This window comes from Pezoporus flaviventris, unplaced genomic scaffold (assembly GCF_033815535.1).
Source record: "Pezoporus flaviventris isolate CSIRO_AGI_PZ_B2104156 unplaced genomic scaffold, CSIRO_AGI_Pfla_v1 ptg000002l, whole genome shotgun sequence".
In the NCBI taxonomy this organism is placed as follows: domain Eukaryota; kingdom Metazoa; phylum Chordata; class Aves; order Psittaciformes; family Psittacidae; genus Pezoporus; species Pezoporus flaviventris.
Genome location: NW_026892550.1, coordinates 32,217,516 through 32,244,320, shown reverse-complemented (window position 1 = coordinate 32,244,320; position 26,805 = coordinate 32,217,516). Strand labels below are relative to the sequence as shown.

General features: G+C 39.3%; 1 protein-coding gene across 7 annotated transcripts in view; it reads left to right on the top strand.

Annotated features, from left to right (window-relative positions):
* The window catches only part of TENM3 (teneurin transmembrane protein 3), a 1,360,315-nt gene that overhangs the window by 1,113,876 nt on the left and 219,634 nt on the right, over nucleotides 1-26,805 (top strand). For 2 of the 7 annotated variants that reach the window (XM_061474629.1, XM_061474604.1), the window contains exons 1-2: nucleotides 3,275-3,405; nucleotides 4,195-4,284. The exons of 2 other annotated variants lie outside the window; for them this stretch is intronic. The gene's annotated coding sequence lies outside the window, so the exon portion shown is untranslated. Of the gene's footprint in view, nucleotides 1-2,783; nucleotides 2,940-3,274; nucleotides 3,406-4,194; nucleotides 4,285-26,805 lie in introns of those variants that run through there. 3 more of the 7 variants (XM_061474622.1, XM_061474613.1, XM_061474637.1) reach the window with 3 other exon arrangements.

Here is a 26,805-nt window from a genome sequence, read left to right as displayed (position 1 = left end):
TTTCAGTCCTTTAAAAAAGGTACATTTTCAGGTGACCCTGCCAGTGACCTGAAAAGGCCACTGTGATGTGAGTTCAGCAGGGGATGAGTGTCTGTTGCCCATGAAATACAGCTTCCAGTAAGGAGAGTAAAAGTGGCTACCATAGTGATAAATGTACCTGCAGATAGCTGCATGGATTAACAGAGCTCTAATTTATTCCACATTAACAAAGAGGACTATAATGAGTTATTAATAAAGACTAAAAATGGGTTCAAATTCAGTGGTTAATGCGCTGCATAATTTACAGTAATAATCCTTCTGACCAAATAAAAAAAAAAAAAAGGAAAAAGTGCTTCTTTCCCTTTGAATGAAGCATATATGCTGTTCTTCACCCTCACCCATCACCAAGGCTTTGTTTGATCTTTCTACTCTTAGGGCTTGAGCAATGTCAGCATAAAGTGTGGTATCTGTGCTGGAGTTTGCTTTACCCCCATTTGTCCACTCCATATAAATGTTTTTGTAAGCGAACACCTATGTTTCAGATGTCTTTAGTGTTGCCCCTAATAGATTTCATAAATCATTTGTGCTGGCATTAATGGGACAGTGGAATCACAGCACAGGGGGCATCAAAGCAAAGGAAAATTCCATTGCCACTGGCTCAAAATGGAGAAAAGAGGATCCACCACAGTGATATTCAGCTCTGTTCCTGGATGGAGAGATGATCCAGCTAAAGGAAGGTCAGCACTGGCATAATTAGCAGAGGCAGAATCTCACTTTTTTAATAGGCTGCTATCCTCAGATAGCAAATGTACAGTGGTACACATTTGTAGAAGAATGGTACAGAACATCTAAGGGGATAGTGACAAGGTACCTTCGTTTTGGAAAGAGGGGCTCTTGGAGGACCCAATATCCTGCTCCCTGCACAAGTCCATGGCAGTCTTCTGGAGAGGGGGTGCAAGTACATGTGCCTTCTGAGAGCAGTAATTCCCAAACAAGCAATACAGCTCTGCATGAGCTCACTCCAAGCATCCAGCTCCCATTCCTTTCTTTCAAGATCTGTAAGGACCTGTGCTCAAATTAATTACCTACTCAGTAGATTTTTCAATGGCAGAAAGTGCTTATCCATAGGTACTCCATTCAAGCAGATTGGAAAATAGTCTTTGCATGATCTAATACCCCATTTATTATAACTAGACCTCTTGGAAGAGATGCAGAGAATATGAGCAGTGCTGTGGAACTGCTTGAAGACTTGCTTCCTTAACTGACTATATTAGTTCATGATTTCATCTCATACCTCTCCTCTTGGCTGGTCTTGCAGCTATTGCAGATGTGAGTCTGTCCAGAACATGAACTACGAAAAGCTTCCAATTTTCAACACATACACACACAACCCGAAAAGCCTGAGCAAAGTGGAAGTTAGTGGTGACTGAACTGCAGTTTTTTCCTTTGTGCTAGGAGAAAGCACAAAGGAGAAGCACACATAGTCTGTTGCAAATCTAACTCAAAGGGCTTCAGTTTGAGAGGCAGTATTAATGCTGTTACCTTGGAATATTTTTCAGTACTTTTCCCATTGGCAGTCCAGAGTGCCCTCATCAGGACCTGGCTACTTAGCTCAGTATTTTCCCCCGTTTCACCAAATTCTGCTATTTCACTCTGCATAGTCTTTGTCTCTCTAGGAAGTTGCAAATGAGGACTAATTGTGTGAGCTTTTTGAATATTTTTAAATTCTTATGAATAATACATCTAAAATATGTGCTTTTATTGCAGCCTTCTACATAACAGTCTTGAAGCATATTCTGGAATGTTATTGTCTTCCCTGGAATTATTGTGTAGTCATTAACAAGATCTTGATCTGTTTTTTTGGCAAAATGTGGCTTCTGGGTAGCTGCTGTGATCACTTGGACTGTGTCGGCAACAGATCTTGTAATGGGACAAGGGGAGTTGAGGTTAGTTGGTATTAGCAAAGGTCCAAGGTGAAAAAAACATGAGAAGCTTTGTAGGAATTACTACATATCTCTGTACTTTCTAAGCCAACTCAGAAGGTTCTTTGTGTAGTGATGTTAAAAATGAAGCTGGAGGTGTCATTCCCACAGCCATTTTAAAGGAGTTCTGTGTTCCACGAGGGGGGTAATTAAAAAGAAGTAATACTTTTGAAAAAAAATTAATTCTTTTACTGAAGACAGGCATTAACTTGATTACTAGCTGGAAATAGGGTTTTCTATTTTGAAAGAGTACATTTGTACATACTCTTTCAATGTGCAAATGTAGGCATCTAGTTACTCCAGTCTCTACAGTATTTCAGAAATGAATGGTGAGTAATGTGACTGCTGTATTCTCTGTTAGTCGTTAGCATTATCTGGCAGCTGTAACGCAATGCACCTGGTTGCGTGTCCAGTCAGATTGGGCTGCGGCTCGAGGTTTCACTGGGAGCAGATGTGATTATAAACTGTCAAGTATAACATTTTGAAGTAAGCTGGGTTTATTGTATCTGTGCCCACACACATCATAGAATCACAGACTGGTTTGGGTTAGAAGGCACCTTAAAGACCATCTAGTTCCGACCCCCTTGCCACAGGCTGGGACACCAGACCAAGTCGCCTAAAGTCCCATCTAACCTTGCCTTGAACACTGCCAGGGATGAGGCTGCCACAGCTTCTCTGGGTGACCTGGTGTCTCACCACCTCTCACGGTATTTATTTAGATGTAGAGAAAAATCGTCTCCTAAAGCGGTACCTCGAGGGGAGGTATTTCTGTTTCAGTTAAAGCACAGGTGCTGCGTGATGAGAGGTTGTAACCTCTCTGTGCCAGCACCTGCGCCTGGCCCCTGGTTCAGGAGGGAAGTGCCGCGGCGACGGGAATCGGGTGCGGGTGCCCGAACGGGAATTCACCTTCCCGGAGTACCGACTTAATTTCCGAAAATGCGTCAGACTTGACAACTGGTGCTAGCAGGAGGGCTGCAGGTAAAGTTTGGCTTGTGCGACGGAAAACCTGCTTTGTGATAAGCCCTTGGGAGCCCCGCCGCCCTCGACAGCGGAAGGGACCCCCACCTCCAGCCATAACCGTTCTGCTCGCCGCGGCCTCGAAAGGGTTACGCGGTGCCAGGCCCGGCCCCCGTTCCTCGCCGGGGAGTAAACACCGGCGCCTCAGCCTATCGCGGCAGGCGGCTGCCTGCCGGCGCGGGGGTTCGCCGGGCCACCCGCCGCAGACTGGGCTGGGCGGCGGCGCGGAGCGGAAGGAACGCTACGGAACGCTACAACAGATCGCTGAGGTGGGGCGCGGGGCGGGGCCGGGGGGCGGAGGTGGCGCTGGTGCGGGCCGGGTGCCGGGGGTGGCGCTGGCGCATTCGGCGGCTCGGGCAGCACGGGGAACAGCGCCGGGCGGCCGCGGAGTGCGGGTGTCGTGTTTGTAGTGTTGCTAAGCCGAGAGGTAACCGCTTTTTTCGTGTTCCTTGCCTTGCTGCTGCTGCTGCAAGAGCCTGGCCCGGCGTTTGGCTGGGCTGGGGATGCGGTAGGATAGGTTTGCGGAATCGGAGGTGTGAGAAATAGGAAGTTTTTGCACAATTTGCATTGAAGGTATTGCATCTCGCTGTGGAGAGTAAGCCTTGGATCTGCCTCGCCTGTTGTGCTTGTATGTTGGGAAGAGTGTAAAGTGCTTTTAATTATTGTGGTTCCTAGAGGCTACGGTACCTGCTGCACTGGGGGGATGTGAAGGAGATGGTGCTAGTCCAAAAGTCCAGAAAGAAAAATGTAACTTTACAACAGTGCAAATTATGCAAATAAAAGCATGGGGGGGGGGGGGTAGTCAACCTAGGTTCCTGTCTAAAGGATTGTAAAATCCTGCCTTTAGAGCTTAGTGTAATCTCTGACATTTATGTGGGCACCTGAAAAAAAACCAAACCCTGAAGCAGAGCTGCGGTATGGAAGTACAGTGCTGCTGTGAGCGGCTACATTTCTGTTTGCTTCTCATTTAAAGTGCTAGCTCCTTCTTTTCTGTATACCTAATAAATGGTACGGGTAGAATATACAGCTGTGTCACAAAGTCGTTCTGTATTTTTAAAGCTTTGTATAATCAAATTCATTGCCTAAAGATGGTGTAGTTGAAGATTTGATCCTCTTTCACTGAAGTGGAAATACTTTCAGTAATTGAAAGCAGATTCACGTCTGGAGTTGTACAAGCCAAGGTTTTCATTTTTAAAATAAACCTTTTGTTCCCCAGCTTTAAATATTTCAGTGAGCCATCCGGAGACCTCTGTTAATTACTAGAGTAGACTGTGAGGAAGGAGTGAGGAAAAAAACCCTAAGAAAGGTATGTCAGCAATTCAATTTCCTAAAAATTATATTGTCTGTATTCCAGTGCGTGAACATACTGTTACAGCTTTTGTGCACACTACCATTTAGTTTTGCTGTTATTTCATGTGAATCTGAATTTGAACTACCCGGCTGTCTGTAGACTATTTTGTTTTAACCATCTTGGCTTATGTTCACCTCACTAGGCCCATTTGCCATTTTTTTTCAAACAGTTTATTAAACAAAAACTCTGAGCTTTGAAGATTTGGGGGGGATACTGATCTGCTCCGGTAAACAAACCTGACACTGATCCGTGATAGCTGGCTCTCCTTTGTTAACTTTGCGCCTGTTTTCTGGCTGTTACTGTGACAAGCTTTCAGAATCCTTGCCTTCCAATATTTCAGCTATGGGGAAAGAAACTTAGGATGTGAACTACAAAACCCTCGGACAAAGACTGAGCTGCTTGTTACCAGCTTTGAAGGTAGAGAACAATGGAGGGAGAGAAAGGCAAGTACCTAGTACCTTCTCTCCTAAACTCTCTAATCTGCAGAATAAATTCACTGAAAATGTGTGGAAAAGTTACTGAAGATGGCAAGAGTCCCCTAGCCATTCAAAAGTGTATTAATTACTTAATGGACACAAAGATCTGATTGCTTGATGTTAACTGCTATCATTAAGATAAGACTTTGTGCATTTGCATAATGGTACTAAATAGGCCAGGTTTGTTTCCCTGAACTTCTTTGTGGTGTGCACGTTGCCAATGCCCTTTTCCTTCTTTTCTTGCAAAAGGTACATCTTTTAATATGCACACAGTTAGTTCAGGTGTATCTGTTTGAGTAAAACTTGTGAAAGGGAGTGTTCGAACCAGAACAGAAAACCTAGTTTACCATTTTTTAATCCATCAGATTGGGGCTCAGAACTGTCCGGCAGCTCAGTAACTACAAATCGGATGTTACAAATATTTTGGTTAATTGCTCTGCAACTGTATGTGGAGAATGGCCTCGTATATGTCACAGAATAGTTTTTTTTTTTCTTCCAAGGATTTATAAAAAGTCTCTGTCCCAATTTAGCAGTAAACCTACATAAACCTTTATAAAACCATTTAGCATTTGGATAATTTTGGCTTACTTGTCATTTGTACTTTCTAACCTTTTTGCAGTAGAATGGAGAATGTGTGAAGTAATACATTCCATGCAAGATGGGATAATTTTTTAGGTTTTTTTTTTTTTTTTTCCTTTGGGGGTAAAGCAGCTGATGTGGTATTGGTCTAAAACATTGATAATTTATGCTATAAAAATTGTAAAATGTCAGGTACGTGTTCATTTTAGGGGTCCACAGTAAGAATGCTGGTAAGCAGCCATCAGTGTATGATGCAAACTGACCCAAGTTGAAGTTGTTTTGAGCTGTGTTCTTGCATGTCTGATGTGTATCTATGAAGATTTAACATGACTTATCAAATTACTGAAATGATCTGCTAAGCAGTTGTGAGGTCAGACTTCACAACTTTTCTTTCTGTAAGTTGTTTTGCATCCCAGTTCGCTTCTTGAACTAAATGAGGAAAATAAAAGGTCACAATATGTATACTTCGTATAATGTAGGGATTTGAGCAGTGATATTGGAAAATAACACTGCACTGTATTGTTTTCCAAATGAGCAAAGACATCAGTTTTCCTATCTTTTATGCATGTCTACAAAGATCTGGTTATTTAATTCTAAATACTCTGTGTAGGTTTGGGAGACTTTCTCAAGATGTAGTTATAGGTTTATGCATTTCAGAATAGTAAGAGGGCTTCCATATGTTCAATGATGTATAGAGAGATGATGCTGTGAGCTGATGACCTGATTAATGGTTTGAAGATATATACATCTCTTAGGTCCAAACACTTGAAGGTTTTTGTGCAGAATAAGGAATTGGGATGAGATAAAGTAACTGTACTAACAAAATGCTTTTGTAGTTTTCCAGCCTGAGTAAGTGAAGCTTTTTAAATGTTAGGGACAAATGGGAAAAATGGCACTTGTGTTCCTTTTAGAAAGCTTTACCCGTGTTAAACTCTGAACAGAATAGGTAGGTGGCTGAAAGGTTGTAAATGAATGGAAAATAATCATTCACCTTCTTTGCCTAAGACTGAAAGAATTAGAAGCACGATTATACAGGAAAAGTTTAGAACTCACTGAGGCTAACAGCAAGGTGTATATTCATCTTTTGGAACTGGCTAAAGCACCCTTTTTTCCAACCTTGAAACAGAAATAATTGTTTTCTGTAAACTCCTATAAAGTACATGGTTTATGAAGTCAATATTTTAAATGTAAGAAAGTGGTAGAGTTCTTGTATCTGGAGTCAGTGTATTATTCTAGTTGGATCTAAATGGGAAACAAAACACAGGCTTACAATTTTGAAACCTAGCTCAGCTTGAAAGGCTTCTTCATGACTTGTTATATACAGGAGAAGGGATTTTGCACAGCTATAGTATATGAATCGTTGCGAACTTCAGGTATTTGATGTGGTAATCAGTGATAGTAGAAGGCACTGATTTTTTATATTGGGTAGTAAAAGGTATGTTTAAAGGAGGCTTAAATTCTGGTGTATTCAGAATTCAGGAGTTGACTCTGAATTAAGAGGTATTGCAGCAAAAGATTTAGCCAAATACACGAGCACTTTGGAATTTGGACAGACTACATCTACAACTCAAAGTAATGGTGGCCTGACAAAATGGCAAAAGTAGATATTGTTGTCATTGCTGAAGATCTGCGTTATAGGAAATCTCTGATTAAACACATGGAACAGGTTTTCTGCATACTTCATTTTCTTTGGCAAAGGAACAGCAATTTTTGCAGTAGCAGTGAACTCTCCCATATCTAGTATCAGGTTGATAGCGAGTTATGTGCTTTTATCTTTCTGATACAATTTGCTATTCTGCCTCTTTCTGACTCTTGAAGAGGATTTGGACCTATACAACAGTATTTCTAAGATGCTTAAAAACAGATTTAGAAGGAAAAAAGGATAATCTAAAATAAGATTTTTTGCATGCAACTACAGAAAGAACATCCAACTGCTTTGCCTGCTTATTTTATTTTATCTGGTGTCAATTGTTATTAGTCCAAGTGCTAGTGACATGGTTTGTTTCGTTGGGTTTTTCCTTCTTAGTATGAAGGAGCGCTAGCATCTTAGAGACTGCTTTGGGATGCAAGAGTATGTATAAATAAAAAGAAAAAAGAAAGTAACTGCTGTTATAGAACAGTATTACTTGGTCATTTTTCATCATTGTATAAATTGTGAGAAAGCATTACTTCTAAGCTTTCAAATTGTCATGACTGCCAACCTAATTTTTAAACTACTTTAATTTGTATCTCCAGTATAGTTGCTGACCACACACAAAGGAAAAAAATGAACAGAAATGCTTTTATTAGAGCAGCTCTTGATTTAATCATATAGACTTGCGTTTTCATAAAACATTATTGTACCATATATGAAATACAGCCAGCTCCAAATGTGCAGAAATTTCTGAGTTGTTAATTTTTGCAGATCGTTTTTCCTCTGTAGTCAGAAACAGTGTTAAAGAAAAGACTGTTGTCCAGGGAGTTGTAAAAAGTAGCCTGGAAAGCCTTTTATGTTCTTTCTTTTAAATAAAACAGAATTGCCTTATGTAACAAAGTTAACTTTGTTAACCTTCTATAATTATTTAACCATTATTTCATTTTACCCGCTGCTTAAACATTGTACATTAATGCAATAGACACCTGGCTGTGCTCTTTAAAGTTTATTTGTCTTTCAATTCCAGTGATAGTAGGGGGCAGTATATCTCCTTAATTATCTTTGTTCAGGGAAATGTTGAAAGGCCAGGGTAGTTAAACAAGGCCATTTGGATTTGCAGTAAGGTCGAAGTCAGATGCAAGGAAAGTAGTTAAATGCATTATCATCTTATTGAGCACATCATCAGTAAAGTGACCTTGATGGAGGTGGAAAAAGCCATTTGGCTATTTTATGACAACCACCTCTCTGCTGGCATTATCCCTGCCAGAGAGTACTTCAGATAACTTTATCACAGTCTTCTCTTGTTGCTTTGAAATCTGATTTTTCTTAATTACAGATAACAAGTTAGAGGCTGAACATTGAAATGAACTTTTCTAATAATGGCAAATTTTAGTACTTAAGAGTTTATCCTTTGGCTTGGGTGATGTAGAAATACCCCTAAATTGTATATTAAGGTGACCTTAATTTTTACTATTATATTCCTGCCTTTAAGCATCTCTTAATGACAGTCATTGTTTTCTATTCATGTAAGCTTTTATTCTACTACTTTTTAAACTGATTATAAGTTGCTATGCGGGAAGGCGAGACAACATCCAGCCTTAGCAGCAGGGACACTGTTTATTTTAACATGTGAGTATTTATGTTTTTATAAAGATACTCAAACCCTGGGAGGGCTGTGGCTAAGCTGGAAACCAGTAGTTTGGAAAATGTATAACTAATGCTTAAATTCCTTTGTCACTTGTGCTTTGCAATGGCAGTTGGTACTGATGTCTTAAAAGCTTACAAAAATAAAATTGCAGCTATTGCATGTTAATTGAAGTATTTAATCAAAGTTCTCTCACCAACATCTTCCCTTCCCTCCTTTTAACTTTGTTCTCATTCAAAAATGGTTTCTTTCTTTGGAGTAAAACTACACTGATCTGGAACACTGTCATGTTAAATTTCTGGCTTTGAACACCTCAGTGCTAGTTACACTTTTTATAGTGCTCTCATTGCACAGGCATTGGCATAATTACTAGGAGAATTTTGAAACAAATACACAAAATACAAGGGAAGATGATATTGGAAAAATCAGATCCAAATTTGAGCACCTTAAGATATGGGTTAATTGGCTGAAACTCATAGCAGAGCATTAAAAATTATTAGAGACTAGAGGGAATGATTTATAAGAAAAGATGAAAAGAAAGAAAAAACATATAGCAGCATCACATGGCAGTTATCACCTGTAGAAGAACTGTCTGCAAGGATTTTGAAGATCACCTGGACTGAGGTGATATATCTAGGTGCAAAAAAATGAAATTAAGGACCAGAAAAATAGCAGGTGCATATCAAGACACGCTTTGTAATGGTAGCATCCAGGAGGTTATGGCAAGTATCTCAGCACAGTTGTTAGATTTTCTTGAATTTGAAGATTTTTTTGAAAGAACAACTGTTACTTGGTTTATGACAGAGTGGAGCATGGATTTTTTTACCTTTTGTTCCTAAATTTTGATTAAATATTACTACTTTGAAGGTAGATGTATTTAACTTCCACTTTTGCAACTGATGATCTGTTATTCTTCAACACATAGGTGATCTCCCAGGAAGAGAGCAGGGGAATCTTTCTGTCATCACTTTGGTCTTCAGTGCTGGAAAGCATCTCACGGTTGTCTCCTCACAACTTTTATAGCAGTAAGAAAGCGTAGTATCCCTGATACACAGTACATTTCTGAGACCCTTTACTTTAGTCAGGATTTTAAAGTTGCCAGCTGCCAGCAATATTTTGGTGTGGTCTTTAGCTCTGGGTTGTAGAGTCAGAGTGTGTACTCAGCATGAAGCATCATCCAGATGGAGGGAGAATGTTCCCCTTTTTCCTTACAGAAAAATTGGATCTACACTATTTGGTCTGTTGATCTACTTGCCTGTGTTATGGAAGTGCCCTTCATCTTTGTAGTATAAATAGTTTTCTTACATTTTCTTTCTGTTTAATTATTCTTGCTTGCTCCTCGGCATTCTCCTAGTACTTATCAATCATGTTCTGTCATAAAGTGGGAGGATTATCTGTATGTGTGTGTGTGTTTCCATATGCCCATCCGGAAGACAAGCCTTTTGAAGGCAGACACATAGAGCCAGAGTTTGAAAGTGTAATTCTGTCTTCTCCCTCTGTCAAGCTTGCTTTTTCATCTGATAGCTCCAGGAAGGTCGCTGCACAGATACGCCTGTCCGTTGTCTTGTAATGATACTGAATCTTAAGATCTCTCCCATCAACCAAGAGACAAGCAGTGAGCTGATGGATCTTGTGCTGAAGAGGATCTCACTGTTCCTTGACAAGTGTACTGAAAGCCCTGTCAGTATTTGAGTCTTTTTCATAGCCTAGAAGTACCTCAAAGAATTTTTCTTCTCCTCCCCTGTTTTCCTTTTCTTCTGCTCCTCCATCGACCATTGTGGTTTATGGAGCCGGGCACGTCCTTCCTTGCCAGGAGAGTTTCTTTTTAACAGCTGTCCTTTCTCCAAAACATACAGTAAGGTTCATGACATTAAACAGGCAGCTTCAGAACAGTCTCAAATAGTCTTATTCTGCAAACCCTGCTGCTACTCATTTGTGCTAGATCCCAGTATTTACCACTGTCTTCTTCCCCTGAGGTCAAGAAATCTTGAGCAGACTTTTCAGACAGTCTGTTCCTCTCTGGATGTAAAGTCTTCTCCCCAGATGATTTTTATTTTTTTTTCCCTATCAGTGGCATTTGGATAGTATTTCCAGTTATTCCTCAGCAGCTCTGCCAGCTTTCCACAGGAGAGACCTGTGTATTATTTATCAATTCTCTTTTCTCATTCCTGCCCTTCAGCTTTTACACTACCCCTTCATCCTAGTCCTTTCTACCTAATCCTAATTTACTGCCGATCAGAGCCATGGCAGCAGAACCAATTACATGAGGTTAAAAAAAAAAAAAAAAAAGAATAAAAATAAAAACCTACATCAGACAAAGTTATGGTTTTGCCTTTGAGGTAGTTGGTTTTGCTTGCAGAGATCTTGGTGAAACTGGGCAGAGCTGAGCATTCGTTATCCCACTTGTGTATTGTCTGCTTTTGTTTCCTGTAATGCGACTGTATCCCATAAAACAACAGTGAACAAATCGGCCTTCCTGTGTGTTTGGTTTCTCTCTGCAGCATACAGCAGAGCTTGTGCTACAATCTGTTCTTTGATTTATTTTTTCACTGTCTTTTTGCATGCAGTTTTATATGTGGGTGGAGTTTCCATATGTGTATCCTGTGCCAAATGTGGTCAGTATTAAACTCATATGCGATAGACTATATTGGGGGTCTTTATTAAGAAATATGAAAATGTGCTATGGGTGCTATTTTAGCAGACCACGAATTACTGTAGTTAAATGGAAGTAGGTTTATTGGGCATAGTCTGTATAGAAATTATAGAAATTATAACCTTTATTAAGGTAATTTGTAGACTGAGCTGTGTTAGTCTAAAACAGTATATGCATGCATGCGTGTAGGTTTGTGTTTTAGCCAAGGGAAGGAATCCCCTACACACAGCTGGCTGATGTTCCACTTGTCTTCATGGCTGTAACACAGCAACTCTTTAGCATTATACCTGATTGCTGCCAGAAGCTGTTAGAAAGTGTCCTAGAAGTCAGTGGATAAAAAGCTGTGGATTTTGATAAATCCAGAAGCCTGGCAAAACAGTCATACTTCAGAAGCATTGGAAAATACCAGCTTCTGTCTGCCTGCTGAGAACTGCTCACAGCTATAGCCACAAGGTGTTCCCTCGTTCCTCAGGTTTCCCAAGTCTTGCAATGTGGTGAAAAGAGGGCAGTGAGAAGGGAGATAACAGACGGCCAGGTCCCTTTCTTTTTGCATTGTAGAGAGTAAAAATAGATGATTGTAGAGCAAAAGAGACAGATGCATAGTCTTTGTCTATGCTAACAAAGGGAACAAACCGAGGTCCATTTTCGGTTACAGCACAAGCGTCACCAACACGCACATGCCGTTCACCAGCTGCATAGGAACCTCATTTGTGTGACCTGTTGGGAGAAGTCCCTGGTCCTTCCTCTTCCCTGAATTGGGTTAGTGTTATATGGGAGAACCAAGGTTGGCAAAGCTTGAAATTAAAGCAGGAAAAACACTGTCAGTTACAAGTTATTGATGATTGTGTGTCAGTGCTTGCACTCAGGCTTGCACTAAACTGCTTCTGTTGAGTTAGTACAGATGTAAGCATTGAGCCTCAGGCTTATGGTAGGGATAAGAGGAAAAGAGTAAAACAAAGGCCCTTGCAGGGACACACCTGTCTGCTCTGAACAGATTTGTATTTGACAGAAGCTATTGACACCTTCCAGTGTAACAGTGAAAATCTAACAACAAATTCACCCAGTATGCTTGTCTAAAAATATTTTTCAACCACTATCCCAGTTAGATCTGGATTTCCTTGTTCTTTTTCTCTTCCAGGTGATTTTTGTATGGGACTGTCAGGGATGGATGCTTTTCAGGTCCTGACAGATCTGGAACGGCTGTCTCCCTTTTCTGAAAAGATAGCTGTTATCTCCACTTTACTAACTCTTAGAATCATAGAATCATAGAACAGTTAGGGTTGGAAAGGACCTTAAGATCATCTGGTTCCAACCCCCTGCCATGAGCAGGGACACCTCACACTAAACCATGTCACCCAAGGCTTTGTCCGGACTGGTCTTGAGCATCACCAGGGATGGAGCATTCAAAACTTCCTTGGGCAACCCATTCCAGTGCCTCACCACCCTCACAGTAAAGAACTTCTTCCTTATATTCAATCTAAACTTCCCCTGTTTAAGTTATAACCCCTTACCCCTTGTCCTGTCACAACAGTTCCTAATGAAGAATCCCTCCCCAGCATCCCTATAGGCCCCCTTCAGATACGGGAAGGCTGCTATGAGGTCTCCATGCAGCCTTCTCTTCTCCAGGCTGAACAGCTCCAACTTCCTCAGCCTGTCTTCATAGAGGAGGCGCTCCAGGCCCCTGATCATCCTCGTGGCCCTTCTCTGAACTTGTTCCAACAGTTCCATGTCCTTTTTATGTTGAGGATGCCAGAACTGCACACAATACTTCAGGTGAGGTCTCACACGAGCAGAGTAGAGGGGCAGTATCACCTCCTTTCACCTGCTGGTCATACTCCTTTTGATGCAGCGCAGGATACGGTTGCCTTTCTGGGCTGCAAGCGCACACTGCTGGCTCGTGTTCATTTTCTCATCAACCAACACCCCCAAGTCCTTCTCCGCAGGGCTGCTCTGAATCTCTTCTCCGCCCAACCTGTACCTGTGCCTCTTGATTCTACAGACTAGCTTTCAGCTTGGGGGACATTATTATTTTTCTTCCATTTTTTTCTGTCATATAGCTCTTAATTCAGGATAGTGGGATTTTATTACTGCTTAAAGAAAAAAGAAAAAGAAAAACAGAAAGGAAAAAAAAAAGAGAAAACCACACAAGAATATGAAATGTCAGTTCCCATTCAGCACTCTGCCTGTTTGAGTGGCTGCATGCATAAGTATCTTGCATGTACCAGCTCTTACCGGATTTGTTGCTCCTTTATCAATGAAATCAGCCTGAAAAAAGTTCAGTTTTGCCTCATTTTCATACACATTTCCATTTTTTTTGAGACAATTAAAATACTGTAGCTCATGTTAGTGGTTACGCTTCATTTCTTAAGTGAGATGATAAAGCAAGTGTTTCAATGTGTTTTCTGCTGGATGTAGAGGTCTTCAATACATTTTTTAGTTCATAGAAACTAAGTTCTTCCTTTACATGCGCACACACACACCCCCCCCATTGTAAAAGTCATAAAGCTTTGTACCATGATATTCCTAGTGCTGCAATGGGATTTTAAGTGGGTTGAAAAATGTATAAATATCCCCTTTTGGCTATCCATCTGAATAGCCTAAAGAAGTGCACTCACCTCCATTCTAAGTCAATTATTACTCACACTAAATAAATAGATTCAGTATCTCCCTGTGGCAGAGAGATGATCTAGGTAGCTTTTGGTTTGGATAGAACTACATCTCCTTTTATAAAGCCACCATTGCTCTGTTTAAACAAAATTATTAGCATGGAAGGCATGTTTTTGTAAAATAGTGGAATTTGCCAGCCAAGCTATTAATCAGTCGTTTATGGTTTTCCCTTTCACTCAAATGCTGCTTGTAATTCTGCAGAGAAGCCACCTACTTTTGCCACTCGTAACTCTGGAGACCTCCACCTCAGTAGGATTAAAATAGAGCAGAAAGAGAAAATACTTGTTTACTTTTCACAGTCAGACAGGTAATAGGCAGTTCCCTGTCACTGTGTCCAGATTTTAAGATGTGTCATACTTTGAGGTGACACAGTCTGTTCTGTGAGGCAGATGTATGTGTGCTTGACATGCCTTCCATCCAGACATGCTGGAAGAATACAGGTTTCTTTTCTTGCAAAAGTTCCCATGGTAAAAGCCTCACCAGCTTGGTGGAAGGAGAGTTATCTTACTGGTCTGATCAACTAGAAAAATAGCAGCATAGTAATATACACTCTTCTCTGAAGTATCAGAATTTTGCAAGTATCTATGTTAGTAAAGCAGATGTTACTAAGTTGCTGTCTTCTTCCAGGTGATGAACTTGCTTCATTGCTTTATGCATTGTGTAAGTTGATGTGCCCATACAGGGGAGCAGGATAAACCTGTAGAAGAGGAGCAAAAAGCTTCATCTATAATGTATAGAAAACTTTAGAATTTAATATTTACCTTCTGTACCATGTTTATGGAAACAGTGTAATTACATATCTGGGGTATAGGCAAACTGGAATCCTGTCAATGCATGTACATGTTATGTAAGTCTTAACTGCTTGTATTTGTTTTTACTCCTGTTTTATTTTTGTAATCTGCTGTGTCATGCCAAAGAGAAGACCATGAAAGATACTAGTAGTAGTTTCCTGTAATTTCAGAAACCCATATTTAAAATCTCAGCTATTGTGAGCTCTTATGTGTCTACTAACAGAAAACCTGACAGTAATTTTAGATACAGCCTCAATAAGACAGGAGTCCTTAGTTTGTTTACACTACACCTAGTGTTCCAATGAGCTTAATGAACTCACTTTTTAATCAAAAAGCGGTAGATGTTATTAGAACATATATATGTGGTTAAACTTTGAGGATGTGTTAGAGTTATCTGAGTAATGTGTAGTAGGACTGTCATAACACTTGCTTATTAAGTCACAGCTCAAGTTCCTTGTGTAACATGAATGAAACTAAGAAACCTGGAGGTCACAGGTGGGATCTGAAGTCTGCATCTTTGGAGTTTCTAGTTGCTATTGCAAAATAGGGTTTTTTGCCTCCCAGAATTATTTCAAGATAGTGTGAGCTAGTTGGTTGAGAGCATCCATCCCTGTTCCATTATGATGTCTTTGCAAAGATACACCCCAGTGTCCCCAGTTTCACATTTTGGCACAGAACTGCCTAAGAAGGCAAAGGGCCAGCATAGCTCTGCAACATTTTAGGTTGGGAACCACTAATCCAGACCATTAGACTAAGGCATTGAATATTAAACTACAACATTGTTGTAAATTGAAATATTAATAACATTTATAAAAATTTCTTCGACTCTTAAGGTTACCAAGCTGAAAGAAATCTGAAGCTTTTTATTTTTCCTGACCTTTTCAGAGGAAATTTGTATGCAAGCTGACTAGCATACCAAATTTCAGCCAGATATGAATTAAAACTGCTAAGTTACAAACGCTTGAGAAACAGAGTGCGTAGTGGAAATGACAGCTCCAGCACAAGAATGCCAGGAGCTGCTATAATAACTTAATATTACAAATGCAATAAAATCAGAAATAAGCACCTTTAGATTTTCATGTTTCAGAAGGAGGTTATTACTGAGACGCGCTGCTTCTGTAGACAGATTCCCTGCTAAGTTACAGCTACAGCACTAGCAGTCTTTACATGCCTACAAGAGTAAATAGATTTTTAAAGAGGTAGTGTATTTGAAACTAGCAATCAGCTTCTTGCCTCTTTTTATATCCTTATTACAAACATCTGTAAACTTTGAAGTCTGGTCTACAAGAGTTGAGTTCCCTGAAACAGATGTCTTGTTTGTGTTTAATGTGCCTGATACCTTGCTTGGTCCTTCTAAGGTCAGGAACTCTTAAAATCATAAGGTGGCAAAATGTTTATTTTACGCATTATGATGATGTTAATTGCAGGAACCATTCAGATGGTGACCATTTGAGAATTGTTAACCTTTTCATCCTATGAAAACCTTGAGAAAGGGGGAAAAGCCATTTACTGAGAGAGAGTTGTTACTGTCATTCTGAGGCATCCTCTTGTCCTTTGCACTTCCTAATTGATCATAAGCACTGCTTTTTTTTTTCTTTTTTTTATTATTGTTCTTATCATGAAACAGCCTTGAAAGGACTTTGGAGTCTTGGAAATCAGTTTTTGCAGGAAGCAGGGTAATAGGGAATAATGTAAACTCCTTCATTCGCATGAAGGAAAAGCCTGTTTTAAGTCATTATTTTCATTCTCACATGCGAATAATAAAATACTACCAACACTACAAGCTAATTTTATTGGATAGCGAGAAGTTGCAAGTGTGGCTACATTTCAAATCATAAACAGGTATAATATTTATGATAATAAATGCAATAAAAATGGTAGTCCTTGTCATCCCTTAGAGAATATTGAACAATTTAAGCCCATATGTAATGGGATACTCCTGGTCCTGGTAAGGCACATTCTTCCTATATTTTCTAGTAAAATTTAAACATAATCTGAGTTGTAGTTTTCATACTTGTCTGTGAAAAATGTTAAAACCTGTATTGCGCACATTAAGATATTAAAACTCACATTTGCAGCCAATAAAATAAATACTCTTTGGTAATATAAGTGGAAAATGGGTAAAAAAAAATCCACGTTTATTAATAATGAACAGAACTTAACTGTGTTGGACTCGAAGGATGAGAAAAATGTTTTCCTTTCATCATTTCTAAAAGACATTTTGTGTAATGCAAAAATTCCTGCATGAATAGGTATAAAAAATTAACTAGTCAGAAAGTCAAACTAGTCAGCTGATAGGTTTTGAATAGAGAAGATTTTTCTTCATGCTGTAGAGCTTTGAGAGGAATTTCAGACACTAGATTCTTGAATGCCACATAAAACAATCTTAAAATTGTTGAAGAATCTGTGGTTTAGTAGCCTGTGTAAATTTACATCAGTACTGTAAAACGATGCATTTATTAGTATGTGGAGTAACAGCATTTTGATTACAAACTTACCATTTGTAAATACAAAAAAATATGCCAAAACCATTGCACCATTTTTTATTTATTTTTTTTTTTTAACTGTACAAGCTGCTGGCTGGCTACTGCAGATAGACTTCCAGAATAAAATAGCGATCACTTCTTGTAAGAGGTTATAAGTTTAGAATTATTGTATAAAACATGCTCAGGATGTAATAAGAAAAACCATAAGCTGTTTGCCCTCACTTCTGGTAGACCACAGCTCTTACAGGAACACACATTACAGGCTTACTTTTCCCAAAACACTTGTCAGCAGAGGTGTATCAGCCAGCCCTGCCACCTGTCACAGAGGCAGAAGCACCTAACGTTACAGTGAAAGAATTTCTGCAACTCAAGTTTTAACTGAGTTCTGCTTCTGCTGCTGCTGATATAATTGTATTTATGGTAGAACATTTACTGGCATAAATGTGTTTATTTAGAGGTGTTATTACTTTTTCCCCCATTACTATTAGGAAAACTAGTCTACCATCACATGCATGCTCATCTGTTTCTTGGAGGTTTTGTAACGAAGAATAATCTGAGTGGTAAACATTTTGTCAACTTTTTCTCACTATTCTTTCCCTGGGAACTTCATGGGAGTATTTTAAACCAAGAAAAAACTTAATTAGCTATGCAAGGAATATACTGAGAGTGACCACACGCAAATATTGTCAATTAAACCAAAGATGTAGTATTACCCTATTCTCCTTAAATGCAGTAAGTTTGCTATGGGGATGCTCCAGTGACTTGAAACAGGTGTTCGCAGAGAGAAGCTGAGCTTTTGCATGTTACGTTTTCTCCTGCCTGCGCTGTCACAGTTACATCAAGCCCTGAAGGTCCTCCCTCCACTGTATTGGCAATTCAAACCAAGTTTTGTACTTGAAGCTTTTCAGTGCAGAAAGCCCCATCTGAGCTAAATCTTGATTTAACTCAGTCATCTGGCTGCTGGGATAGGGTGGAGGATTGTAGCACATTGAGGAGGAGCATTGAAATTTAGGGTGAAATACCTGAATTTACAACTTTTATGGTGATCCCTGGGCACTGTGCTACTACTTTGTGTAGTGAATGCTGTTTCTCAGGGTGGCTAGGATAGCTGAGAGAGGCATTGATGCCTCTGTTTCAGATGTACTTGGTGTAGGTATTACTTGTTTCTGTTATGAAGATGTTTTCTGGCAGGATTTGTCTGTATTTGATTTCTTTAAATCATGGCTTTGAAAAAAACACAGGACAAATCCAAGTAACTGGAAGAAAGTGCTGCTTTAGAGTTTATATAATTATTTGTAGCACAGTGAGCTGGCCTATATTTATTTCGGAACTATGCTTAAAATATGTTTTAAATGAGAAGAAAATAGTAATACATCCTCAAGTTAAAGCCTCTTCAATGCATGCAGTTTACATTTAGTATCTTAATGTGCTATGCATTGATTAATGTAATACAAAAACACCATCTGTATAGAAAAAGATCACATAAAATAACTGATTTTTTTTTTGTCATACTGAACAAAGTAGCTGCCAGATAGCATGCAGCAAGAAGAGCAATTGCCTTCCTCGTGTTTCCCCCACCTCAGTGTCTGGAATACAGTTTTCATTTATACACTGTCATTACTGGTGTGGTACTGGGCAGGGTGGTTTTTCACTAAGGGGCAGCTGTTGTGTTTCTAAGCTGTGCTTAACTCCCTGATTGTGTTTTGTTAAATGTCTTATACTTTCTTACTGGTGTTCGTGGGCAGCCCTGCAAGAGGAGGGATGTGGCCCAATGTACTTCATGCTGGAAGCTCACTGGAAATGGTCTGAAGGATGCATACATTTTTCCATGTCTTGTTCTGAGATCTTTCTAATCTTCCTATCCCTTCTTCCTATCTGCTCTGATTTTTAACTTATTTTTTTTCCCCATGGGCTTTTTTGGTTGCTTGGTTGGTCAGTGAGTTGTGTTGGGTTGTTCCTAACCCTAGACTTGGGCTCCTTTTTGGTGCTTCTTTACTGTCTCACTGGAGCCAGCAGTGCTTTTGGCTTGGGCTCATCTGTGACTGGACTGGACCATTTAGTTCTGGTTCAGAGCAGTGGCTTGATAACTAGATGTTTTTGGAGGAATATATGCTAGTGTAGAGGGGAGAGCAGGAGAAAGGCTTAGAGCACCTCTCAAGTTTCAGGGAGAGCAGCAATGTCTCCCCTCCTCTGGCCTTCCTCTCCATCCCTAGTTTCTTCCCCAGTTTGTAGTCACCTTTGTGTTAGTTTGGTTTAGTCTCACTGAAACTTGAGCCTATGGGACAGGCTTTATTCCTTTTCAGGAAGCAAAAAACCCCTTCAACTGAAAGGACATCTTTCAGTTCAGTGCCCGTCTAGAAAGCTTCCTGACTTATGAGTCTGCAGGTTTGCGTATAGATCCTGTCTTGAGTAAAGTGAGCATCACCAGGCAGAGACAAAAAGCTGTACTTCGGCTGTCCTGTGAGAGCTGTACATGCAGGCTTCAGCAAGAGTAGGACTGGTTGCAGGATTAACTTTTGAGAAGTTCCTCACTACTTAATCCACAGCAGCTGATGTGGTTTTTGGTACATCTCCTTTTATGGTCACTGCTCTTTTGCACAGTTCTGGCCTTTCCTAATCCAAAGCTGGTATTGGTGTGAATAGCAAGGTTGGAAAACAGTGATTTAGGAGATGAAAGGGAGTTTACTTGCTATCTTGAGGTACCAGCACCATGGCACTTTGCACTGGAACCTGTATGTTTTATGCTTTGCACTTTCAAGTTGACATGGGAGGAAGGATCAAATCCTCTTCAAACTTCAGATAAATGACTTATTTTCAGATGAAATTTGCATTCTTAGAGGAAAGCTATGAGGCCTGAAATGTTTCAATTGGTAATACTTTTTGGCTTCCAAATGCTTTTGAATAATATGTGAATGCCTCTAAAGAGATACCATGGAGGTTGTGGCTAATTATGAGAACTGCATATTAGCATTGTAATTGGTCAGCTTTGCCTTCCTGAAACTATAAAAAAGACAAACCCAAACTTCTTGCACGAAGTCCATATCTGTAAAGGAGACAAGATGAATACTAAAAGGAAAGTATTAAGAGCAAATCATAAACGATTAGTGTGTATCTGGGCAGTTACAATTTCAGTATCCCAGTTCTATAACTTTATTCCTTTCTTGCTTCAAAACCTGACCAGGAGCATAGAATGGCTGCCATAAAATAAAATACTGGGTTTTCTTTACAAATAAATGTGGGTGGTATGATAGAAAATGAGGATATACAATTGAACTTTGCTTGCTTCCCAAATAACTGCAGTGCTGCATAGATCTGAAAAAAACAAAACCCCCTCTTGCTTCCACTGTCTTTGAGGATGCTGTTTTAAGGTGGCTTTCTTTTAGTTTCTAGCTTGCCATTTACCCACAACTGCTTCTCAAGCTTGCCACCCATGATTTCAGAGCAGCTTATATTGCTGCTTTTAGCTGCTCTGCAGACCTGCAGGCTATCCACGACTTTACATTTATCAAGCATAGCCCTATTACTCTATCCTGCTAGTTGATAAGTAGGAATTACAGTTCATGCTTATGTCAGTAAATTTTTGGCAAAGGCCTCACCTGCACCAGCAGCATAAGAAATGCTAGCCATAGGTTCTGATACTAGAACGTAAGTTCTAACCTTAATTTGCATGGGCTCAGTTTTTGCAAGTGGAAGAAGATTTTGTACAAGGGTTCAAATCCTTTCTATACTATAGGAGCTCCCTATGTGAGTGTAACAAACAATATTTTCAGAGAACTCTGTGCTCAGGGACAGGGGAAGATAAAAAAGGGAAGTTGTTCCCCCACATTACTACATTCAGTCTTGGGGTAGAGTCACACTTCAAGGCTTGAGCTAATCTTGAGCTGACATTTCACTGATGGCAGAAACACCTAATCCAGAAGAAAACGGGTAGAGTGAAAAAAGAGCATAGTTTTCTGTTGGGTTAGCAAGTCAAATCAGCTCCCCATACAGATAGGTGGAGTAAGGGGTGAGGAGCATGAATGGCTGGCTAGAAAAGGGGGGAAGGTAGAGTGGGGTGTCCCTTTTTTGGTGTCAGACCATGAGAATAGCTCAACCTTAAACTGTAACTTCAGCCTTTGTTTGCAGCACTGATATCTAGTGACTGTGATCTTTTAAAAATCTGCATCCTATTTTGCATCTTTTTTAGCATTCAGCTGAAGGCATTTGTGGTGACATAATGCATTGAATTACTGTGGTGTGGTATCCGATTTTGTGCCCCACCGAAAACCTTTTCCTTAAGCTTTTTTCCTTGTACTTGGAATGTCTGTAGAGCATGGTCGTATTAGTTAAACATGTACACTGATGGTTGCAGTATCAGTGGAAGTGAAGGTTTCAGTGCTGACTTGCAGTGTATTTGCTGTTTATTTACTTTTTGGGCTACCCACTGGGATATGAGAGTGAACTTGTTCTGTTCTTATTTGAGCCTCAGTATGCTTACTGTGCACATTTGTGCAATTGCTGTGAAGAAAAAATCACTACAATAGACTCGTAAACCTGAGCAGTTGTAAGGGCTTTCTCGGCAGAAAAATAAAAGGAGTCTATCCCTGTCTCCCTGTGAGTTTGCACTCTGTGGCTTGCAGCTACTGTGCCCTAGCAGCACAAGAGCACAGTCCTGCCTGAAAAACATGCTGCAGTACAGTCTGGACTGCAGTTGGTCTTCTCCCCTAAACCCTGCTGCTCAATCTCACCCCCCTCCTGCTTTCAGAGACTACTTACTGCTTGAAACCACCTCTTAAACAGCTGCACAAGGTGCATGCAGGCAAACACTTTTAAATAACATGGCTCCTTTAACAGCTAGTCTGTAGAGCAGAGTGAAATGAGCTAAGCTTCTTGATTTTCACAGAGCTGCATGTTTGCCCAGTTCCTCTGTAGCATACACCCCCCAAGGAAAAATGACAGTCAGCAATCACTTCAGCATAGCTAGATGCCATGTAAGTGTCATCCACAGCTGGTTACTCACAGGTTGTAAGGAAACTGCTTTCTGTTATAACTGCACTGCTATTTGCTTATTGTTCCTTGAAAACAATAATTGTATTGCTTAGCTTCAGGTACTTCTTGTGTGCTTCTGTTATTTGCTACTCATAATTGTGCATGTTTCTAGTAACATGTAGGTTCCTATTTCTGTGAGAGATGATTAAGAAGTATTTTGGAAGAATGAGAAGTGAAAGGCCTAAACTTTTATACTGGGGGGAAAAAAATATGCTTTGTTCTCAACATACAAGTCTCATTGCTGTTGGTTCCAAAACCTCCCTGCTACAGTGATTCTAAAATCTCTTGGATAAAACTGAGCACTGATGGGCAAAACTGGATGGTGAACCAGCTCAATTTTTTATTTGTTAAATAAACAAAAGGGTTTATGTTGAGGCATCCCTGCTCTGTCCCAGCACTTAATTTTGTGTGTGTCTGCAAAGGAGATCTAGAGACAGGTAAAATTCAGGGAAGAGATACCATCTAATCCTGTAGCTTGCCAGGGAGGAAAAGCTGGGTAGAAGGAGCGCATGTATGTAGTGCAGCTTTACTATTTACCAACCAAATAGATATTTAAAAGAGAAGATGAAGAGTGGAAAACATCATCTCAAACCTACCATGGCCGTTTGAAATAAGGCTTATCTGATAAACAGTGTCTCTCTAAGGTCATTCTGCATTTTAATTGCTTCACTGCAGGCTCCAGCTAATTCATTCAAAACTTGGCCGAATTGATTTAAAACTTGTCTTAAGAGGTCAGGTTTATTCCTTGGTTTTCTAAAGAGTGAGAGCTGTTAAATGTGATGTGTGTCTGTACAGTCTTTTTGGGCAGTGAATGCCTGCTAAAAGACCTGCTGTTATCAGTGCTACAGGAACACTCTTGATGTGTGCACCTGTACACCAGGAGGTAGGGACAGCACACTGTCTCTTGGCACTGAGCTTGTGCTGGTGGTAGTTCTGAAGCTTGCTTGAATTTTGAACGAGTGCATGAACATCTCCATCTTGAAGTTCGGTTCGTTTCAAGCCAGGCAGTGCCCTAAGAAGCGTATTTCTTCGGGTATCATTTAGCTTCAACTACGTAATTATTTTTACTGACAGTAGAGTGTGATATGGCAGCAAATTAGCTAAGTTTTATTTAGAGAATGTTCTAATAACATTGAACTATTTGCTGTATCTTTGGTGCAATATTTGTATTTCATCACCTGTGCTGAGATTCAAATAAAGTTGTAAAGTTAAGAATATACTTAACTGTTTTGCAGAATTAGATGGGAGATGAACACCAGCTTTAGTGCACCGAGAAGTACCCTTTTATTGATAAAACTAAACAGGAAAAAAAATTGTATTTTCCACAATTCTCTTCCTTTTCCAATTTAATATCAAAACTCTTAAAAAATTGAAGTTTAATTTGATTCAGCTGAGGGGAGGAAACACTGAGACAGTAAAAAAAAAAGTTTTGTGTTTCTTTTTAATTTCTTTTTAACATTTATTTTTTGTTCAGCTTGTTTGTCCTTGACTATTGGTTTGTAGTGAATCATCCCCCTTGTTTCTCCCTAGATCGCAGACAGATATTAACTCTTGCTTTTAATTCTACACAGGATGAACAAGGCAACTCTATGTGTAGAAGTTAAATTCTTAGTAAAGCAGGAGGTATTTGTAAGGCGAGTAGATAATCCAGATAAATTGCAGGTTCAGAGTAGCTGCTGAGTTGTACCTAATCTTTGCTGAGAGTAGATTAGGAAACAAAGTTAAATCAAACAAGCATGCTTTTGTTTCTGAGGTTTTGTCAGTCAGTATTTCGGAAGTGCTCCCAAATCCCCTACTAGAGGCACTTCGTAAGTGCCGATGCCCCTTTAAATTTCTACGTGAGAATTTTTTGTGTGTGCTTTTTTGTAACAAAACCTAATGTAATCTGAGGAAGAATCTTCCCACTTCCCCATGATAGTGTCTTAATATGCTGTAGGTGTTTTTGCTGCTGGTTTTCAACAGCTCCGCAGAAATGGATGTTGCTCTCCATTTTGAGGAGAATTCACTATCTCCTTAAAATGGCAGTTGTGGAAAAGATCACTAGTCATTGTGTAAGCCCAGAATTTTTTACGGGTGGCTTTTTTTTGTTTGTTTTAAATGAATCGGAAGCTTTCATAGGTTCAGAGTAACAGAGCAGGCAGTGGAAATCCTTGTCCAGATAAACATTTCCTGAAGGTGCAAAATACTCATCCACAAAATCTCCTTACATTTTTCCTGTCAGAGGCTGGGATCCCACAGGCAGCTTCCATAGCCACCTCAAGTCTCAACGGCCTCAGGAGGCTTTGGCAATACCCTGGGCTTAACCTTTTATCAGTAGGACATTTTTGTGGGGACCGTGTACAATGCTGTTACCCTGAGGGACCTATTTTTTTTTTTTTTTTGGTGTTGTATACCAAATACTGCTGTATGTATGCCATAATATGCCGTATGCTGCTGCAGTCCCAAATGGCAGTGAAGAGTGCAGATGTCAGGCCCCACAGGTGCTCAGCAGTACAATTTGTGAAGTTGGCTTTGATAAGTAATCTTCATTATTTTCACATATTCTGAAATTATTTTGTGTTTTTTATGGTGATAGCGTTCATCTGGTTGAATTTGGTATTTTATGAAGTTCAATCTTTACAATGCTCTGTCATGACAAATTCACAGAGGGAAAAAGCACGTGTCAGCAGGTGTTACACTGCAGAGTTTAGTGAAGACCTTCTTGTCGTTGTGAAGGTATGAAATGGTATATTAGTACCCAGGGGAAGTAAACAGAGTAATTTGGGAGACTTTAGTGTTGTTGCTTTTAACTACTCGTTTAATTGTCAAAAAAATTTGTACTGCTTCATGGAGGGTTTATAGGTGCAGTGGCAGAAGGATATGACTGAAAGTTGGGCTTATTTTTGGAAATCTAATTATGAAGGCACCATTTTACTTTTCCGTTATTGTTGCCCAAGGTTTGTCATGTTTCCAGCGTTGCTATTAATGTCTTCTTAAATGTCAAATTCAAACTGCTGATGATGATAGTCTCATATCATATTGCTAAATATATACATGCTGTTGAGAATGTCTGATGTAAATGTTATGCCAGACCTTCTACATATGCATATTAGAAGCCTTCTTATGCTAAATAGCTGCTATCAAATACAAGCTTAACTATTTTCTTAAGTGGTATACAAAACAAATTGAGACTTTTTTCCACAGGAAATCTCATACTATTGTATTATTTTAAATGATCTGTGATAGGCAAAATCTTGCTTCTGAATAATTGTGACACTAAATGCTGCTAAGTAAGAAATTCCAAATATATCTTCAGGGAGGAACTGAAAGCTAATATTTCCTTCTAAATGTTGCTCTGCAAGATCTGGGTGCATGTGACTACCACCTGGCAACTAGCAGTCAAATGAAGAAAAACAAAAAATGCCTCAGGGACGTTTTTAGTAAAACTTTCTAATATATATATATATATATATATATATATATGTAGGTATTAAAAAAAATAAGTTGGCCCTTGTAGTCTAGTGAATTCAATACAGGTTCAGTTATTAATGATAAATAGCTCTTAGTTTTCTTTTTACTGAGTCATTTTGGAAATGAAAAGTCACTTTAAGACATAGGCTCTTCTAGTCCTTAAATAAGTTGGCTGGTTAATTATATGTGAATGACAACCATGTGCAGCTGAAGTTGTGGTATTCAGTTTACTACTTGGAAGCAGGAAGTGCAAATTTTTTTCATGATACGTATTGAATTTTATGGGTTTAACTTAACTGAAGTGTGAAGTATTTGTAACTTGGATCAAAGCATCAGTTATGTGCTGTTATAGCTGTTCTTAAAGCTCTTTTCTTTGTAAGAAATCACCTGTAGCTTCAGTGTGTAAATAAGATTGCAAACATAACTGAAAAATGAGCTAGTATCTTGTTGCTACTAAAAGTGGTTGCAAATTACTGTGGAGATTGCATGCCAAGGGAATAAGATTTTGCCTTTACAATGGCTTTGTGATGTTTCCAGTGGCCTTTAATATCTGCCATTATGCTTTTTTTTATGCTTCAAGAGCAAGGTCTTGAAATTTTAGAGTTATAAATATATTTATTATATTCACCCATATAAGAAAAAAATAAAAAAAGATGTGTCTGACTTCTGGCACATGAATACATAATTGTGGGATTTCAAAGTGCTTGTATCTTGTTAGAACAGCAAACCTTTGGATATCAAATATGCAATTTTGAAGAACTGAGGGATGCCATTTGTTTTTATTAAGCTGGGATTTGAATGTTTGGAGGAAGCATTGGGGGACGCATTTCTTTTGAAATGAAAGTAATATTCCTCATTTGCGATGTTAAAAATATTATTTTTGGCACAGTTACATTCTTGATAAATAAACATAGGAATCTGTGTCTAAAAAATATGCTTATTTTCCATGTCTACTTATAACTTGGTGGTTTATTATTATTTTCATTTTCACTGTGGTTTCTGTGTAACAGCAAAACCAGAATTGAATATACTGCTCTCTAAATATGCCATCATTGCTTTGTGATGGAA